The 17,713-nt window shown below is 43.3% G+C and overlaps 1 long non-coding RNA gene across 1 annotated transcript; it reads left to right on the top strand.

Annotated features, from left to right (window-relative positions):
* Positions 1 to 15,952: 15,952 nt before the first annotated feature.
* On the top strand, positions 15,953 to 16,925 carry LOC123395661. The gene is made up of 2 exons (XR_006609807.1): positions 15,953 to 16,153; positions 16,711 to 16,925. It is a non-coding gene; the product is annotated as an uncharacterized LOC123395661 (long non-coding RNA).
* The last annotated feature ends 788 nt before the right edge of the window (positions 16,926 to 17,713 follow it).

Here is a 17,713-nt window from a genome sequence, read left to right as displayed (position 1 = left end):
CAAAAGACGATAAACAACTATGCTTGGGTAAACAAATTACAGTTGGGCAATTGACAGAATTATGAACGCACCGCAATGCTAATTATGCTACTTGATAGCTAGAGGTTCAATAGTAATGGGCAGTACGCCAAGACAAGTAGACCGTTTATTCATCAGCATCTACTTACTAATCATTCACCTTGAGATATCTATCTAGAACATCTCGCTGGTATTAAGTTGCGAGCCCCACCCAAAGTGCAAACTCAAAGCAACGGACAACTTCATTAACGAACCATGCGTAAGGTAAACAATCCTTGCAACCGTGGTCACAAGCACCATTGTTTTCTCCCTGGTGGCAAGAGCACATCCCCTAGTCTCATGTTTCTATCACTCAAGCTAGACATTGAGGGGCATGAACCCACAATCTTGCATAACGCTCCCTCTTGGAGTTGCAATCTACTACTTGGCCAAAGCAATAAATAGCAACGGAGAACGTGCATGAATCACTAAGGAACATAATATAAAAGGATAATAAAATATATAACTCATAACAATCTGAACATAATCTCATAATCCATATGATCCCAACAAACCGAGCATAGCAATAGCAAGAGAATTACATAGATGCCTTGATCATGTAGGGCAGCTCATAAGGAATAACCATTGAAGCACAAGATTGGAGAGAAGACATCAGATAGCTACTGGTCATGGACTCATGGTCCAAGCAGGACTACTCACGACACGTCCGGGAAGCGTCCATGGCGGTGGAGAAGCTCCCGGAGGTGAATCCTCCCTCCGACAGGGTGCCGGGAAGGGGTCTCCTGACGCTCCCGATCTCGGAAGCGTCCGGCGGTGGAACGATGGAGAAATTCACGATTTTGGATGTGATGGAAGGGTTTTCTCGCGCAAGAGTAAATATAGGCCAAAGGAGGGCACCGGAGGAGGTGGGACCCACCCATAAGGCCTCCTGGTGCGGCCAGGGGGTAGGCCGCGCCAGGGGGTCGCCTGGACAGCCCTTGCCCCCCTCTAGCCCATCTTCGGTGATGTGGAAGCTTCTGTTATGCTGATTTTTTATATATTTTTCCTGGAATTTTTCGGGCTTCGAAAAATTGGGTAAAAGCCCCTCAAAATAGACATCAACAGACAGAAACTGGCACTGGGTGCACTGATTTAGTAGGTTAGTCCAAATATGTGTAAAGTGATATAAACGTGTAGAAAAACATATAACAATGTCACCCAAAAGATCATGGAACAAGTAGAAATTATAGATACGTTTAGAAATGACAAGTGGTTTTCAGTAAGGTATTCCATGCAAGCACTGAAATTATCGGTAACATATAGTTTTGTGATAAGGTAATTCGTAACGGGTAGCGAGTAACAAATGTAACAGCGATGCAACAAAGTGGCCCAATCCTTTTTGTAGCAAAGGACAAGCCTGAACAAACTCTTATATAAAGAAAAGCGCTCCCGAGGACACATGGGAATTTATATCAAGCTAGTTTTCATTATGCTGATATGATTCGTGTTCGTTACTATGATAATTTGGTATGTGGGTGGACAGGTGCTTGGGTGCTTCCCTTACTTGAGGAAACCTCCCACTTATGATTAACCTCTCTCGCAAACATCCACAACTATGAAAGAAGAATTAAGATAAATCTAAACATATCATGAAATATATGGATCCAAATCAGCCTCTTACGAAGCAACACATAAACTAGGGTTTAAGCTTCTGTCACTCTAGCAATCCATCATCTACTTATTACTTCCCAATGCCTTCCCCTAGGCCCAAATAATGGTGAAGTGTCATGTAGTCGATGTTCACAGGACACCACTAGAGGAGAGAAAACATACATCTTATCAAAATATCGAACAAATACCAAATTCACATGATTACTTACAAAAAGACTTATCCCATGTCCTCAGGAACAAATGTAACTACTCACAAAGCATATTCATGTTCATAATCGGAGGAGTATCAATAATAATTAAGGATCTGAACATATAATGTTCCACCAAATAAAACAACTAGCATCAACTACAAGGATTAATCAACACTACAAGCAACCCACACGTACCAATCTGAGGTTTTGAGACAAAGATCGGATACAAGAGATGAACTAGGGTTTGGAGAGGAGATAGTGCTGATGAAGATGTTGATGGAGATTCACCCCTCTCGATGAGAGGATCGTTGGTGATGACGATGGCTTCGATCCCCCCCTCCTGGAGGGAAATTTCCTTGGCGAAATAGCTCCGCGGGAGCTCTATATTTGTTGGGTCAAAGTTCGGCCTCGAGACGGCGGCGCTTCGTCCCGAAAGCTTTGATATGATTTTTTCCATGTCAAAACCCTCCATATAGGAGAAGATGGGCACCACAGACCTGCCACGGGGCCCACAAGCCTGCAGGGCTCGGCCAGGGGGGTAGGCCGCCCCCTGGCTTGAGACCCGTCGATGGGTCCCCTCTGGTATTTCTTTTGCCCAATATTTTTTATATATTCTGAAACAATTCTCCATAACTTTTCAGGACTTTTGGAGCTGTGCAGAATATGTCTCTCAGATTTGCTCCTTTTTCGGTACAGAATTCCAGCTGCCGGCATTCTCCCTCTTCATGTAAACCTTGTGAAATAAGAGAGAAAAGGCATAAGTATTGTACCATAATGTGTATTAACAGCCCATAATGCAATAAATATTGATATAAAAGCATGATGCTAAATGGACGTATCAACTCCCCCAAGCTTAGACCTCGCTTGTCCCCAAGCGAAAGCCGAGATCGATAAATATGCCCACATGTTTAGAGATAGAGGTGCCGATAAAATAAAATACAGACATGAAGGCATTATGGTTATGTTTAGAACAACAACACATATTTACATATAATATCTTATGCTAGAGTAACAATTCATTCACAAGGCAAAATATGAATCAAGAACTCTATTGAGAACTAACAAACTATGATTTCAGTCATTGAAGCAATTCCAATTTATCGCAACGTAGGAAAGAGTCAACATAAGAGCTTGTAAAGCAAATCCTCATACTCAATCATCTCATGGTCTTTCATAATTGCTAACACTCACGCGGTACCTATGAGGTCAAAGCTTTAATCGAATAGAGAGAAAGATAGGGGCTTATAATTTTGCCTCCCAACTATTTACATCAAGGGTAATGTCAACAATAATAACTCATGATCACCCACATCCGAGTGGATATATTTGTCTAGATCATTCCCCAACACCTGACGCTTGCCAAAAGATAAAGGCGAAATAAAGGAAATGGTGAAGATCACCACGACTCTTACATAAAGGTAAGTAATATAAAGTAAAGGTAACAGATAGGCCCTTTGCAGAGGGAAGCAGAGGCTTTCATGCGCTTTTGTAGTTGGATGCGCAATCCCTTAATGCAAAAGAACGTCACTTTATATTGCCCCTTGTGATAAAGAACTTTATCATGCAGTCTGTCACTTTTATTTCTTCTATATCACAAGTTCGTATAAAGTTTATTTTCCCCGCACTAATAAATTACACATATTTAAAGACCAATTTTTATTGCTTGCACCAATGACAACTTACTTGAAGGATCTTACTCAATTCATAGGTAGGTATGGTGGACTTTCAAGGCAAAACTGGGTTAATGGTTTTTGGATGCACAAGTAGTATCTCACTTGGTGCGGGAGTTTTTAGCTAATATGGGGTGGAAGCAAGCAACACATGCTGAAGGATGTACAACCATGTTACTTCTATTCGCAAATAAGCAAACATAACTCATTATGTTGTCTTCCTTGTCCAACATCAACTTATTAACATATCATATTTTAATGAGTGCTCACAATCATAAAAGATGTCCTAGATAATATATTTATATGTGAACCTCTCTTTCTTTATTACTTCCTTATAATTGAAACAATGACCAATAGCTTTGTTTGTCAACTCACAACAAATTTCAATCGACATACTTTTTATATCAGAAGTCATCACTCCACATAAGATCAATATGTATGCTCTTTTGCTTTTATTCTATACTTCTTTCTATTTCTCTTTCTCAAGATCATAGCAAGCAAGCAGAGCTTTCGACTCAAAAATACTCTTTATTATATAACTCTCGGACTTTCTTACATAGGGGAACATAAAAAAACTCAAAACTAGATCACACTAAAACTTTATTCTACTAGATCAAGATATAACCAAAAGGATCGAACGAAGAAAAATGAACAAAGTAAAAGGTGTGATGGTGATATGATAACGGGGCACCTCCCCCAAGCTTGGCACAAGCCAAGGGGAGTGCCCATACCCATGTGTTTAGTTGTCTTTCTTAGGCGGTAGTGGTTTTATATTCTTGGCGATGATGCCCCTCAGAATGCGATTCTCCTCCTCAAGCTTATTATTTTGCCGTGTGAGATCCATTATTTCCTTGTGAAGTTTTCCTGTGATGGTTAGAGCTCCCACAACCCATGGATGTTCCATTGATTCGGGGGAAAAGGCAACACTCTTTTTCATGTTTTCATAAGTAAGAAATTTAGCATTGGGAGGGATAAACGAATTCAAAATTGCAGAGCTCTTAAGTTCTTCCAACATGGCTTCAGGTTGTAAATGCGAGGTAACTTCTTGGTCTTCCTCCATAGCATCTATACTTTTCAAGTCAGCCTCCATCTATTTCTCCGTGGCCTGCCCGAAGTGGTTGGCTTTGCTGAATGCTGCGGCCCCTGGTGTCAGGTGAAAGGCACGATTCTCCCTGGCCGACTCTTACGAAGACATCTTGCTCTAAATCTTCTACAGAAATAACTCAAAAAAACACGTCGAATATTGTCGTGATACAGAGGTCAAAACCTTAGGGAGACTGTATAATCTATTTTTGCCAAACAGAAGGAGTATTCCACAAGAAAATGGAGTTCAGAGGGTGCACAGGGTGGCCACAAGCATGCAGGGGGGGGGGTAGGCCGCGCCTTCCTGGCTTGTCGCCTCCTCGTGCACTCTTTGGATTACTTTAAGTGTTCCTAATTTTTAAGTATTCCAAAACTGATAACAAATGCCATTGGAAAAGTTTTGGAGTCGGTTTTCTTACCGTAACACATACCTGTTCCTTCTCGAAGTCTAAAATGTTCTGATAGGTCTCCCTAATGTACGCTTCCGGAGCTATGGTGTTGATAATGTTAGTTTCAACATCTATGGGAGTACGTGAGATATAATGTTCGATTCTTTGCCCATTCACCACTTTCGAATTTGTGCCTTCAGCGTTGTTGATCTTGATGGCACCGGAACGATATACTTCCTCGATAATGTAAGGCCCTTCCCATTTAGAGAGAAGTTTTCGTGCAAAAAATCTTAAACGAGAGTATTATAGCAAGACATGATCACCTACATTGAATTCACGCTTTTGTATCCTTCTATCATGCCATCTCTTAACCTTTTCTTTAAACAACTTAGCATTCTCATAGGCTTGGGTTCTCCATTCATCAAGTGAGCAAATGTCAAATAACCTCTTTTCACCAGCAAGTTTGAAGTCATAGTTAAGCTCTTTAATTCCCCAATAAGCTTTATGTTCTAGCTCTAGAGGTAAGTGACATGCTTTACCATAAACCATTTTATAAGGAGACCTACCCATAGGGTTTTTGTAAGCGGTTCTATAAGACCATAATGTTTTGTCAAGTTTCTTAGACCAATTCTTTCTAGATCTATTAATGGTCTTTTGCAAGATCAATTTAATTTCTCTATTGCTCAATTCTACTTGCCCACTAGACTCGGGATGATAAGGAGATGCAATTCAATGATTAACATCATACCTAGTAAGCAATTTAAGGAAAGCACCATGAATAAAGTGTGAACCATCATCAGTCATTAAATATCTAGGGACTTCAAATCTAGGGAAAATAACCTCTTTCAACATTTTAATAGAAGTGTTTTGATCAGCATTACTAGTTGGAATAGCTTCTACCCACTTAGTAACTTAATCAACAACAACTAGAATATGAGTTTACCCGTTGGACTTTGGAAAAGGCCCCATATAATCAAAACCCCAGACATCAAATGGTTCTATAACTAGAGAGTAATTCATAGGCATTTCCTAACGTGTACTAATATTACTAATTATTTGACATTCATCACATGACAATACAAACTTACGAGCATCCTTGAAGAGAGTAGGCCAAGAAAAACCAGATTGTAATAACTTGTGTGCAGTTCTATCTCCAGCGCGATGTCCTCCATAGGCCTCAGAGTGACACTTGTGTAGGATCTGTCCCTGTTCATGCTCAGGTACAGAACATCTAATAATACCATCTACTCCTTCTTTATAAAGGTGTGGATCGTCCCAAAAGTAATGTCTTAAATCATAAAAGAACTTTTTCTTTTCTTGGTATGTGAAGCTTGGCAGTATAAATTTAGCAACGATGTAGTTAGCAAAATCAGCGTACCAATGAGCATTGCATGAAGCATTTATGACAGCTAATTGTTCATCAGGTAAGCTATCATCGATAGGTAGTGGGTCATCAAGAACATTCTCTAATATAGACAAGTTATCTGCTACGGGGTTATCAACGCCCTTTCTATCTATAATATACTGATCAAATTCTTGTAACAGAAGAACCCATCTAATAAGTCTAGGTTTAGCATCTTTATTTTCCACAAGGTACTTAATAGGAGCGTGATCAGTGTGAATAGTTACTTTGGAATCAACAATATAAGGTCTAAACTTATCGCAAGCAAACACAACTCCTAAAAATTCCTTTTCAGTGGTAGCGTAGTTTCTTTGAGCACTGTCTAGAGTTTTACTAGCGTAATGCATGACATTTAATTTCTTATGAACTCTTTGTCCTAGAACAACACCAATAGTATAATCACTAGCATGACACATAATTTCATAGGGTAGGTTCCAATTAGGTGGTTGAATAATAGGTGCAATGATCAAGGCTCTCTTAAGAATTTCAAATGTATCTACACAATCATCATAAAAAATGAATGGAACATCCTTTTGCAAAAGATTAGTGTGAGGCTTAGAAATATTAGAGAAGTCTTTAATAAACCTCGTATAGAGACCAGCATGACCAAGGAAGCTTCTTATACCTTTGATATGTGTTGTACACCACATTTTTTCAATGACATAAACTTAAGCTTTATCAACTTCAATACCTCTTTCAGAGATTTTGTGTCCCAACACAATGCCTTCATTAACCATGAAGTGGCACTTCTCCCAATTAAATACAAGATTAGTTTCTTCACATCTCTGCAAAACTCAATCAAGGTTGCTTAAGCAATCATCAAAAGAAGTTCCGTAAACAGAAAAATCATCCATGAAAACATCAACAATCTTTTCAAAAAAGTTAGAGAATATAGCCATCATGCATCTTTGAAAAGTAGCAGGTGCATTGCATAAACCGAAAGGCATACGTCTATAAGCAAAAGGTAGAGAAAGTGCAAGTAAAAGTGGTCTTCTTTTGATCTTATTTTGATACAGGTATTTGAGAGAAGCCAGAATAACCATCTAGAAAGAAAAAATGTGTATGTTTGGATAGTCTTTCTAGCATTTGATCAATAAAAGGTAGCGGGTAATGATCTTTCCTAGTAGCCTTATTTAATTTCCTGAAATAATTTACCATTCTATATCCTGTAACAATTCTTTGCGGGATCAATTCATCTTTATCATTAGGAACAACGACAATACCTCCCTTTTTAGGGACACAATGAACGAGACTAACCCATCTACTATCAACAATAGGATAAATTATACCCGCCTCCAAAAGCTTTAGTATTTCATTTCTTACCACTTCCTTCATTTTAGGATTTAATCGTCGTTGGTGATCAACAACTCGTTTAGCATCACACCCCGTATTGATTTTGTGTTGACATAGAGTGGGACTAATGCCCTTAAGATCATCAAGAGTGTATCCAATAGCGGCACGGTGCTTCCTCAGAGTTTGCAATAATCTCTTTTCTTCATGCTCTGAAAGGTTAGCACTAATAATAAAAGGATATATCTTCTTTTCATCAAGATAAACACACTTCACAGTACCAGGTAATTGTTTAAGCTCAAACACGGGATCACCCTTAGGTGGAGGAGGATCCCCAAGTATTTCAACAAGCACGTTGTGTTCCAAAATAGGCTACTGATCAAAGAAAATCTTATCTATTTCATTCCTTTCATTCATATGCATATCATTTTCATGGTCTAGTAAATGATTTCATCTTTATTAGGCAATATTTGTCATGGGGTTGTCTAAGAAATTTAGAGAAATTGAACTCATGAGATGCATCCCCAAAACTTATAGTAACCGTTTTTATTCACAATCAATCTTTGCATTAACAATATTCAAGAAGGGTCTACCAAATATAATGGGATAAAAATCATCTTGTGGGGAACCAAGAACAAGAAAATCAGTAGGGTATTTTATTTTCCCACACAAGACTTCAACATCTCTAACAATCCAAATTGGTGCAATAGTATATGTTGGAAATCTTCCCTAGAGGCAATAATAAATTGGTTACGATTATATTTCCTTGTTCATGATAATCATTCATTATCCATGCTAGAGTTGTATTGATTGGAAACTCAAATACATGTGTGGATACATAGACAAGACACCGTCCTTAGTGAGCCTCTAGTTGACTAGCTCGTTGATCAAAGATGATCAAGGTTTCCTGGCCATAGAAAAGTGTTGTCATTTGATAACGGGATCACAACATTAGGAGAATGATGTGATGGACAAGACCCAAACTATAAACGTAGCATATGATTGTGTCAGTTTATTGCTACTGTTTTCTACATGTCAATGTATCTGTTCCTATGACCATGAGATTATGCAACTCCCGGAAACCGGGGAATACCTTTTGTGTATCAAATGTTGCAACGTTACTGGGTGACTATAAAGGTGCTCTACAGGTATCTCCGAAGGTGTCTGTTGGGTGGGCGTGGATCAAGACTGGGATTTGTCACTCCGTGTGACAGAGAGGTATCTCGAGGCCCACTCGGTAATACAACATCACAACAAACCTTGCAAGCAATGTCACTAAGGAGTTAGTCATATGATCTTGTATTATGGAATGAGTAAAGAGACTTGCAGGTAACTAGATTGGACTAGGTATAGAGATACCGGTGATCGAGTCTCGGGCAAGTAATATACCAGAGGACAAAGGGAACAACATATGAGATTAAGTGAATCCTTGACATAGAGGTTCAACAATAAAGATCTTCGTAGAATATGTAGGAGCCAATATGGGCATCTAGGTCCCGCTATTGGTTATTGACCGGAGAGTGTCTCAGGTTATGCCTGCATTGTTCTCGAACCCGCAGGGTCTGCACACTTAAGGTTTGGTGACGATTTGGTATTAATGAGTTATGTTTGGTACTAACCAAAAATTGTTCGGAGTCCCGGATGAGATCCCAAACGTCATGAGGAGCTCCGGAATGGTCCGGAGGTAAAGATTTATTATGGGAAGTAATATTTTGGCTACCGGAAAAGTTTTGGGTTTTTCCGGTTTTATACCGGAAAGCTTCTAGAAGGTCCGGAAACTTTTGGAGGAGTCTGGAAGTCCACCAAGGGTTCCACCACGTCCCAAGGGTGTGTATGGGTTGAGGGGAGACATCGTGGCCTTATTGGGCCAAGCGCACAAGTCCCTCAAGGCCCATGCAGTTGGGAAAGGTGGAAAGTCCACCTTTGTATGGAAGGGAAGGAAGGAGACTAGGATTACACCTCCTGTCCCCTTTCCTGCGCCCTAGGGATTGGAGGGGCTGTTCTCCACGTCCCTCCACCTATATATAGAGAGGAGGGGCGCCCCAAGAGTACACACGAAGCCCTTGGCGCCCCTCTCTCTACCTAGATCATTTTCTCCTTCGTTTGCGGTTTCGGTAGCGCTAGGCGTAGCCATGCTGGTGTAGCACCGCCACAACCGCCACCACGCCATCGTGTTTCGTGAGAACTCATCTACTACTCCGCCCTCACTTGCTGGATCGTGGAGGCGGATACATCATCGAGATGTACATGTGCTGAATGCGGATGTGCTGTCGGGTTGGCGCTTGATCGAGAGTTCATGGGACGTATCATGACTGGATCGCAAAGACGTAGCACTACATAAACCGCGTTATATACGCTTCCACTTAGCGATCTACAAGGGTATGTAGATGCACTCCCCCCTCTCATAGATGGTCATCACCATGGATAGATCTTGTGTGTGCGTAGGAATTTTTTGTTTCCCATGCAACATTCCCCAACAGTTGCATCATGAGCTAGGTTCATCGTAGATGATATCTTGAGTAGAACACAAAGGAGTTTGTGGGAGGTGATGTTCAATTTGCTGCCCTCCTTAGTATTTTCTTGATTCGGCGGTATTGTTGGATTGAAGCGTCCTGGACCAACATTACTCGTACGCTTACGAGAGACCGGTTTCATCGACTAACATGCAACTTGTTGCATAAAGATGAATGGCGGGTGTCTGTTTCTCCAACTTTAGTTGAATCGGATTTGACCGAGGGGGTCCTTGGAGAAGGTTAAATAACAACTTGCATATCACCGTTGTGGTTTTGCTAAGTAAGATGCGATCATACAAGATACCCATAGCAGCCACGTAAAATTTGCAAAAACAAATTAGGGCACGTCCAACTTGTTTTTGCACGGTATGCATGTGATGTGATATGGCCAAAGACATAATATTATATATTGTATGTATGAGATGATCATGTTGTGATAGTTAAATATCGACTTGCACATCGATGCTACAACAACCAGCAGGAGCCATAGGGTTGTCTTTAATTATATTGTGCTTGGTGATGCTTTGCTTTATCACGAGTAGTAGCTTTAGTAGTAACAGCATAGTTAGCGTGACAACATCGATGGTAGCACGATGATGGAGATCATGATGATGGAGATCATGTTGTGGCGCCCGTGACAATGGAGATCATGCGGTGCTTTGGTGATGGAGATCAAGAAGCACAAGTTCATGGTCATATCATGTCACTTATGATTTGCATGTGATGTTAATCCTTTTATGCACCTTGTTTTCCTTAGGAGGACGGTAGCATTATAAGGTGATCCCTCACTGAAATTTCAAGATAAAATTGTGTTCTCCCCAACTGTGCATCGTTGCGGCAATTCGTCATTTCGAGACACCACGCGATGATCATGTGTGATATACTCAAGGTTCACATACAACGGGTGCAAAACAGTTGCACACGCGGAACACTCGGGTTAAACTTCTAGAGCCTAGCATGTATATACATGGCCTAAGAACACAGGAGACCGAAAGGTCGAGAAGGAGTCATATAGTGGATATGATCAACTTGGAGATGTTCACCATTGAAGCTAAACTCAACTCACGTGATGATCAGACTTGAGTTAGTGACACTACTAGGAAAAGGGCTATAGATGATATAGATACTAACGGCGCACCACACAAGCAGTGCGCCACTACTATATAGTAATGGCGCACCATGTGAGGTGTGCCATTAGTGTGGTGGATACTAATGGCGCACCACACTCTCGGTGCGCCACTACTATATTTTTTTTATTTTTTTGCAAAACTACTAATGGCGTACCAGAAGCTGGTGCGCCATTAGTAACCTGCTTACTAATGGCGCATCTGTTAGTAGTGCGCCACTACTATAATTTTTTTTTTTGCAAACTACTAATGGCGCACCACAGCTAGTGCGCCATTAGTAACCAGTGTTACTAATGGCGCATCTGTTGGTGGTGCGCCACTACTATTTGTTTTTGCAGAACTACTAACGGCGCACCAGAGGAGGTGCGCCATTAGTAACCAGGGTTATTAATGGCGCATATGTAGGTGGTGCGCTACAACTATAATTTTTTTTTGCAAAACTACTAATGGCGCACCACCACCCTCGCCGCCGAGCACCCCCCGCACCCTCCCCCGCTCCACCGCCGCCGAGTACCCCCGCACCCTCCCCCGCTCCACCGCCGCCGACGACGCCCCGCACCCTCCCCCGCTCCACCGCCGCCGAGCACCCACCGCACCCTCCCCCGCTCCACCGCCGCCGACCCCCCGCACCCTCCCCGGCACGCTCCACCGCCCCCGACAACCCCCCGCACCCTCCCCCGCTCCACCGCCGCCGCCGACCCCCAGCACCCTCCCCCGCTCCACCGCCGCCGCCGACCCCCCGCACCCTCCCCTGCTCCACCGCCGCCGCCGACCCCCCGTACCCTCCCCGCTCCACCGCCGCCGATGACCCCCCACACCCTCCCCGGCCTGCTCCACCGCCGCCGCCGACCCCCCGCACCCTCCCCCACTCCACCGCCACCGACGACCTCCCGCACCCTCCCCTGCTCCACCGCCGCCGACGACCCCCTGCACCCTCCCCCGCTCCACCGCCGCCGCCGACCCCCCGCACCCTCCCCTGTCTCCTCGCTCGGTTCCCCCGAACAGAATCGGCCGAGCGCACCATCCACCCCCTCCCCCCCGAGCGCCATTGCTATCCAAAAATAATAATATTACTAATGGCGCACCTCTTTGGGGTGCGCCATTGCTATCCAAAAAAAAGATTACTAATGGCGCACCTCTATGAAATGCGCCATTGCTATATAAAAAAATATATTTACTAATGGCGCATTGCATGGGGATGCGCCATTGCTATAAAAAAAATCTAATGGCGCACCGCTCCGGGGTGCGCCATTGCTAACCGGCAGTGCCTCCCCCGGATCCTGTCCCCCGGATCCGCCCCGGATCCCGTCCCCCAGACCCCCCCGCTCCGCTGTGCCTGCGCGCAGCCCCGGATCCCGTCCCCCAGATCCGCCCCGCCTCTCCGGCCCAAGCTCTCCAGGAGGAGGAGGAGCATCCGTCCTCGGGCAGCGGGATGGAGGGTCAGGGAGGAGGAGCGCTCCTGCGGGAATCCCTTCGACAGCCGCCTCTCCGCGCTCGACGCTGCCATGCGCCCCATCCAGCTCCACACCCACGTCGTCCGCATCGCCCACACTACACGACGACACTGTATTCCCTACTGATGGGTGTTGGGAAAAAGTCACTATTACCGATCGACAGTGGGCTAGGAAAAATTCTAATAGACTGTTGGTCGGAACAACACTATACTGTGGCCCATCGTCGGTCGGAAATGCTACACTTTATACCATTCACATATCAGTTGGGAAATCCATTATGGTCCGTGGACCATCGGTCGACAAATAACCCCGACCGACTGTCCGACGCTATGCCGTTATGGGCCTCTCGCGCGCGAAGAGCCAATTTTTTCGCGCCAATAGCCGGCCCAACGCGTGAAGGGTTTCGCCCAAAATCACCAACCTCTCGCACAGCCAAATCCCTAACTTTCGTTCCCCACGCCCCCGCACTCCACCACGCCCTGCGCTCCACCACGCCGCCGCCGGGGTCTCCGTCGCGCCCCCACGCTCTACCATGTCGCCGCCGGGCTACCCACCGCGCCCCCGCGCTCCACCGCCGGGCTCTCCACCTCGCCCCCGCGCTCCACCGTGTTGTAGGCCCATACCGCCAGACTCTCCACCGCATTCCTGCGCCCCTGCGCTCCACCACGCCGCTCTCGGGTTCTCCACCGTGTCGGCGGCCTATCCACCTACTGCAGAGGAGAGTTGCCCTGTGGAATGGCGTTACAGCTGTGGCGGGGCACGTCCCGGGGGTGTTGCTGCTAGTGGTGGCCAATCCTGGAGATGACCTCGCCTGCCGCACGACCCTGCTGGCTTGCCGCCCCACACGCTCAAACTCTCTCCGTCCCCTAGGTGCTATCTCCTCACCTCGTCGTTGTCAGGTCGGGCGCAGGGCAGATCTGGGGCTTAATCTGTTGCAGATTTCCGCAGGCGTTGCTGCTCGTGGTGTCCAACCCCGTCGACGTCCTCGCCTACCTCGCCTTGATATTTTTAGGGTTGAGTTCAAGGCGAGCGGCGTCATCTACTCCGGTACCAATCTCGACGCCTCTAGGTTTTGGTTCCTCATCAACGAGCCCCCCGCCATTAACGCGCAGGGCGTGCAGGTAAGTTACTAGACCTGAATCCATTGGCCTCTTGCTCCCCCGGTACATATTTATCAGGTTCATAGAAATACTTTACGAGTATTTGTTTTTTTCTTTGAAAGTCTAACTTGTTATTTGTTTGTTCGCTGCCTTCCACAGAAAGGGAGCATATGTAACATGCCTCCCAGATACTCTTCATGAACTGATTTTCTCATAGAAAATTCTTCACTGCCATATATATTTCCCGTAGATATATCATTCAGCATCAGCAGTTCAATACTGTATTTTGATTCTTTTTCTCGATTATAGAAGATGTTATTTCTCCAGCCTACAATCAGGTTTAATTTCTGCATAGTTTGTGTCCTTATTTCCTTTCCCATGTAATTATTATGTTCTTACTCTACATTCTACACAGTACAAATCAGATTTAAGGTAGTAGTTATATTGTTAACCAGTTGTTGCAGTTTCTGCTACATATATATGTAGATTTTTGAAAGTATTTCTAAATATGTTATCAGGTCTAATGGAAGAAATCATACAAATGAAATAGCAATAATGTTAGGTAAGGTGTGGGGGATGTCCAGCCTCCTTCTCTGTTCAATTTATACTCCTCCAGTGTCCTCACATAATAAATCTATTTAAATGAAGTCAATATATTACTATATCTTCTGGAACAAATGGTGTCCATGTTATGAATATTGATATGCTGAATATATGTTTTGTTCCATTTTTGCAGGGCATGATGTTATCCCGAGGTACAAGGCGCTTCAGATAGCTGTCAGGATGGGCTTGGACTTGGTCGAGCTACTGCATGTTTCCTTCAGTTTTTCGGTTGTTTGTGCCCAGGTGCTGGCAATTTTCATTTCTCATGGTTATCTCGCCACCCGCGCAGATCCACCGGAAATCAAACCGTTCAGGTATACAATCATTTGTATGAGCCGTGGTTCACTAAGTCGCAAGCACAAAATGATACTTAAATTGTATACAATCTCATTTGTATGAGCCGTGGTTCACTAAGTCGTAAGCACAAAATATCTTTTCTGTCCAAAGTGTTGTTCGCCCTAGTATAAATACTAAACAAATGCATAGAGTGTCAACATCATATCAAATTACTAATCAACTTGCTGTATATCACGTGCAGCACCCGTTTTTATTTGTTCGAGAGAGATTATCCACATCCTGAAAGAGAGAGAGGGAGTTTGTCCATGGTCCAATGCGTAGCAGGGGATGCTGCAGAAAGGCAACGTACTAGGACTTTACATACTGCTGTGACGCTTGCACGCGGGGCCGCTGGAGGTCAGAAAACCATATTTTGGTGAGTTAGAGCGCTGTGTCCGCATCCAAAACTAATATATCGCCCGCAGTAGCAGGCTGAGAGATGCAATAGCGGACGCATTATACCAAAGCCGCTATATACAAACGCAACGCAAAAGACATAGCGTTAGAGGTGCGCTATCGCAATAGTGGAGCAATAGCGGGTGTAGCGAACGCTATTTAAAACCTTGCCTCTAGACATATGGTTATTGTGAGACTTAAAGACATAATATTCTCATGTCAGTAGGATAGACATAATATTCTCACTACGGCTATCGTTGATGCCTCCTGTTTAGATACAATTAAGTTTTCATGTCTCTCACTTGAGCTGTGTGTGATATGGCCTTTGAGCAGTGCTGGTTTGGCATGTTGACCATATTGGATAACATATCACTTCATGGATTGGTGCTTGTTCTGTTTGCTGACACTTGGATGTTCATAACTTGGTTTCTCGAGCTACGAATTTATCACTTGTATCACATTTCTATCACATGTTAAACTGATGGTTTTGCTACAACCCTCCATTCAAATTAATAAAACCGTTGGCATTGCACTTTGCTTGTAGAGTATAGAGTAGATACCGAACAATGCGCTTAGAAAGTACGATACGTATCTTCTTTTATTTATTTTTCTCTCCTGATTTTACCATGTTCCATACCATTGGACCGCCTTTTCCAGTATCTCTACAGCTAATCATTCCTGTAGTTTCATTGTCTTGCAGTTTTAGTTTGTTTTCATCTCTTTACTCAACGCTGTTTCTTTTGGCATAATGCAGTGGGATTGTTAACCCTTTCATTTGCTTAGCTCCCGAGTAGAATTTACAGGTTTGACTGAATTGTGGAGAGGAATGGCGATTCGTTGCTGGTGCGGAGTCAGGAGTGCTTGGAGAAGGTTGCCAAGACGGTCTCCTTCCTCGCGCAGCCTGAAGGCTCATTCCTGCTGTTGCTCACAGGTAATTCAGTTCTGATGCATCTGTTCTAATACTTTTATGGAGTTATATATAGGGGCTGCTGATTGTGTGCGTTTACTAGTTAGATTTTGTTTGCAATCAAGGGTGAACACTATGATCGTAGTATCATCTCCATGACTGGAAAGTTTGTGCCTATACCATTGCTTCTTTCCTTCAGGCTTAAACATTTGGTATCACATCTCATTAGAGCGAGCGTGTGACCTATGTAGCTGGGATTACTTTGGATTCAGCGCAACATCGACAGCTTATATTTATAATTTGGAACCAAACATCATGTGCTTATTCTTGTATGTGAATGTTCTCTTGAAAATCTTAGCTGTATTCTTTGGAGCTTATGTGTATATCTCTCTCTGTGTGTGTGTGTGTGTGTGTAGTCGTCACTAGTTGACAATTTAAGTATCTTGATACCTCCTAAATTTTGTAACAAACATTGCTGGTGTTGTTATGTTAGAAGTCAATATGTATCAAAATTTGTAATTCTGAATCATCTGTTTTCTTTCTCTAACGCTTTTGATTCATGCTTCTTTTGCGAGGGGAAGTTCAAAAGGACCGCGCGCTGGAGCTCCTAAACGTGCGCCCCTTCTACTTCGTTTACTTATGTGGCGTGAAGACATAAAGCAAACCTTTGGAGCCATAGTTGTCTTTTTTGTCATCTAAAATAATAATGGTAACATATTAATGCAAACAAAATAATATTGTAGCTCAAAAAATTGTATGTGAATAATGAATGGATGCTATGGAACTATATTTGTTATGGAGCTATGTATGTATGGATGCTATGGAACTATATGTATATATTGATGCTATGGAATTTTGGATGTATGGATGCTATGGAGTTTTGATATATGGATCATGAAATTTGTTATGCAACTTTGCATATATGTTATGTGTTGTGGATCAGTAAAACTATTGGGCACATATTATGTATTATATATTTGATATATATGTTATGTGTTGTTGAATTTGTGGTTTTGAAAAAAACATATATATGCTAGAATACCAGATACTAATGGAGCACCATGGGCTATACTAATGGCACACCTGGGAGGCATACTAATGGATCACCTGGGAGGCATACTAATGGCGCACCTCGGAGGCATACTAATGGCGCACTAGGGAGGCATACTAATGGCGCACCTGAGAGGCATACTAATGGCGCACCTGAGAGGCATACTAATGGCGCACCTGGGAGGCATACTAATGGCGCACTACCTGGTGCACCATTAGTATACCAGATAATAATGGCGCACTTGTGGTGCGCCATTAGTAAAAAAATCTAATGGCGTGATGCTAGTGGCGCACCTATAGTGCGCCATTAGTAGCAAAATTAGGTGCGCCATTAGCAAGCCTTTTCCTAGTAGTGTAAATTTGGATCATGTACACCCGAATGACTGGAGGGATGTCAATTTGAGTGGGAGTTCTTAAGTAATATGATTAATTGAACTCATTATCATGAACATAGTCAAAAGGTCTTTGAAAATTATGTTGTAGCTTGCGCTGTAGCTCTACTATTTTTGATATGTTCCTAGAGAAAATTTAGTT

Source organism: Hordeum vulgare, chromosome 5H (genome assembly GCF_904849725.1).
Source record: "Hordeum vulgare subsp. vulgare chromosome 5H, MorexV3_pseudomolecules_assembly, whole genome shotgun sequence".
NCBI classification, from domain to species: Eukaryota; Viridiplantae; Streptophyta; class Magnoliopsida; order Poales; family Poaceae; genus Hordeum; species Hordeum vulgare.
The sequence above is the reverse complement of the archived record's forward strand: the minus strand, read 5'-3'. Positions and strand labels throughout refer to the sequence as shown.